This window comes from Argentina silus (assembly GCF_951799395.1).
Source record: "Argentina silus genome assembly, chromosome: 11".
NCBI lineage: Eukaryota > Metazoa > Chordata > Actinopteri > Argentiniformes > Argentinidae > Argentina > Argentina silus.
The window spans coordinates 8,942,890-8,946,572 of NC_139665.1; positions in this window are offsets into that span (position 1 = coordinate 8,942,890).

Here is a 3,683-nt window from a genome sequence, read left to right on the forward strand (position 1 = left end):
TTTGATTGTTTATGGTAAATTGAAATTGGTGAAATGAAACACTTGTTGAGTTGCTGAACGATCGACTTTTTAAACTGGGGCTGTGTCCTAGCCGTGCAGTGTAACTGCAGTATCAAAAGGTATTTTATGGTTGAAGTGCTTTTTCTTAAGATAATACATTTTCAGGAAAAAAAGAAAAGAAAAAGAAAAAGAAGAAAAAAAAAAACCTGTTCTAAGCCCTCTTTTAAAGTAGAATGACATAACACAAAATGACACAAAATTAAATCAACAAAACACACCTATTGAAGTCGTTTTAAAAATAAAAAAAAATTATTGTACACATGAGGTATTGTGCTAGTTTCTGAAGAAATAAGGGGACCTAAAACATTCTGCTGCTTTCAAGAGTGCTTGTCATTGACTCTGCTGACAACTCCTGCTACAGCTTTCTGTCTGTTGCAAGGTTTGCCAGGTAGGTCGGCCAGTGAGTGCATATGGGAGAGACAGAGAGGCACAGAGATAAAACGCTGGACTTTGCTCTCTGGGTTGTGGGTGTTGTTAAAGTGGCACTTGATAAAGCAGGACTGGAGGGAGAAACACAGAGAATGGGACTGATTACATTTGCCTGGGAGAAAGAAAAAGACAACTGGATTGATCAGGGCCTAAGCGTTGAGTCAACAGACAAGGGGAGACAGAAAGGCTCTCTGTTACGAGACACACTGTCACATTGTGGGCTTCACAAATGTCATTCGGCATGTAGAAGCAACGTACTATGGCCTGGTTTCACTGACCTAAGCCTACGTCCTCCTAAACTAAAAAAAAATATCTTTAATGGAGAGTTTCCATTGAAAGTGTGATTCTTAAGACTTGGGTACCCTTCCGTGTGTGTAGGGAAACCTCCCCTATGGGTCTTTAGTATTTTTTTTATGTTCACTAATCTCCACAGAGATGGTGTTGGTGACAACAATAACATCTACCATGCTTATGTGTGGTATAGGTTGGCTGTCTATATCTCCATTCATCTGACCAACACAACGACAGACACGCTCGGACACATTTAAGAGGATGTTCAGTCAGTGAGGGTGAGAGGAATGCTTATTCTTTCCATTCCAAAAAACTCTCTCTTTCTCTCTTTCTCTCTTTCTCTCTCTCTCTCTCTCTGTCTCTCTCACTCCCGAGTCCAAACAGTGTCTCCGCGGGCCGGGGGATTTGAGCCGGGGTGAGTGTGACAGTCCGGGTTTGTGCTCTTCGTTTGGCCGGTGATTTACGAGACAGAGGACAGTGTCTGTCAGACCTGGCGATGTTGTTGTCTTAAGGTCTAGTCGTAGCTGACACTCTCTTCCTCCCTCCCACCTCACCAGCCTCCACCACATGGAGGCCAGATGGCGGTGGACATTCCATAGGCGTTCATCACCGAGCCGCACGGCCCGTAAGCGAGGCCACCGCCACCACGCTTAACCTTTCCATCGTCTCCGGAGGCCCTGAGGATTCTCTGAGGATTCTCTGAGTCAGCGCAGGGGGACCGTGCGGTCCCCGACTTGCCCTTTATGCCAGTGTTAACTGAATAGGAGAATAAATTGCTGTTTTGCATGGTGTTGTTGTATTGCTTACCTTAGAAAGGGTTCAGGGGAGGCTGGTGGAGGTAGGAATCAGAGGACAGGCTCATCGTAATGCACGGGATGGAATGAGGAATGGTATGAAACACACACGTTTGACACCATACCTCATTCTGTTCCATGCTTTACAAAACAGACACTCTCACTTGCGGAGAAGGAAGGTGGATGTAGCAGATGGCTACGGTTAGCATCGCACAGTGACATTATTGCTAACCTGAAGTAGTAGTCGCCCACACCCAACCAATGGGACTGATCGCTATTGATGATGTGGGATACATGGAGGAAATCAGACCTCGAAAATATGAAAATTGATGACCCTCCCCCAAGCTAAATATTTTCTTGTATAGCCCTCCCTTTACAAAAAATACTGATTAAAACTGTATTACAGGGGGGACTGAGAGTTTCATACCCTACCTTACCCAATGGTGCCCGGCTATCCATGGTGCTGAAATAGAGAGCGCTCCGATGTGGATGAATGCAAATCATGTGTAGACATCACTGCACAACACACGTAAGCTTATGCAAATGCCGACACGCTTGGCTGTAGGGCAACTAACAGGCCCAAATTTCCAACAATGCTCAAGTAGAACAGGGAAACAGTGTGCTTATATAGTAGGTATATAATATCTGCCATTTAGCTGACGCTTTTCTCCAAAGCGACTTACACCGCAGTGAGTGCGTACATTAACACCATGCCCTACCAACTGAGCCACAGAGGACCACAAGGTTAGATTACAATTTCCTCACACCACTTTATCACATCATCAGCCTTGAAAAATGAATCACATTAGAGTTAGCTACTTCTTATATAAGTAGGTAGCCTGTATATTACACTGGAGGAATCACAAGTGAAATAATCAGACAATCTTGTTTTGGGGGGAAGAGGAAACATAATCGGAGTCAATTGGGCGCCTTTATTAGGATTTCTTACACTGCAAGCAATTATAAATGATCATAAATAAAGGATTAGTCGTCTAGGTTTTGGTAGAGTAATGGTTAGTAGTATGCTAGCTTCATGAGTGCGTTGTGTCGTGGAACATGGGTTCCAAACCATCCTCGGGTGGATGGATCAGATCAATGTTACACTCCCTCACTCAGTGTAACACAAGTTACACAACATCGCCTTGCACACTCCTAGGACATCACATTGTCTTGTGCTGTATTGTATTGCGTTGTCTTCATTGCTGTGTATATACACTCACAGAGTACTTCATTAGGAACACTATACTAATACTGGGGAGGGCCTCCCTTTGCTCTCAAAACAGCCTCAATTCTTCGTGGCATTGATTCCACAAGATGTTGGAAACATTCCTTTGAGATTCTGGTCCACGATGACATGATTGCATCACGCAATCCCTGCAAATTTTTCAGGTACACTTCCAAGCTGCAAATCTCCCGTTTTACCACATCCCAAAGGTGTTCTATTGGATTCAGATCCGGTGACTGGGAAGGCCACTGAAGAACGCTGAACTCATTGTCATGTTCATGAAATCAGTTTGAGATGACTTTTGCTTTGTGACATGGTGCATTATCATGCTGGAAGTAGCCATTAGAAGATGGGTAAATTGTGGCCATGAAGGGATGCACATGGTCAGCAACAATACTCACATAGGCTGTGGCATTCGAGCGATGATTGATGGGTATTAACGGGCCAAGAAAACATTCCCCACACCATTACACCACCTCCACCATGAGAAGGTGTACAGGTGTTCCTCATAAAGTGTTGAGTGAGTGTACGTCAGTGAGTGTACTGTAGAGCTCCCCACCACGCTGTACTAAAAACAAGTTCCACCAACTACAGTTGAGTAGCAATAAAAGGATGTTGTATCTTGTGCCTTGTGTGGCTGTGTGGTTTAGGATTTGGCTGGAGGCCACATTAATCAACAGCCTGATTAGATCTAGGAACCTCTTTGTCCTGTTCTCCAAGCATAAACTACAGATCGCTGGCAGATAGCGGATACGCAGGCAACAACATTACAGCAATAAGGGTGTGACTTCTCGACTGCCTGACACACCCCGTGCCTCAAAGCAGTCTTATCAGTCGTCCGTTTTCATCACAGGTGTGAGAGTCTGTGAGTGACGTCCACCCTG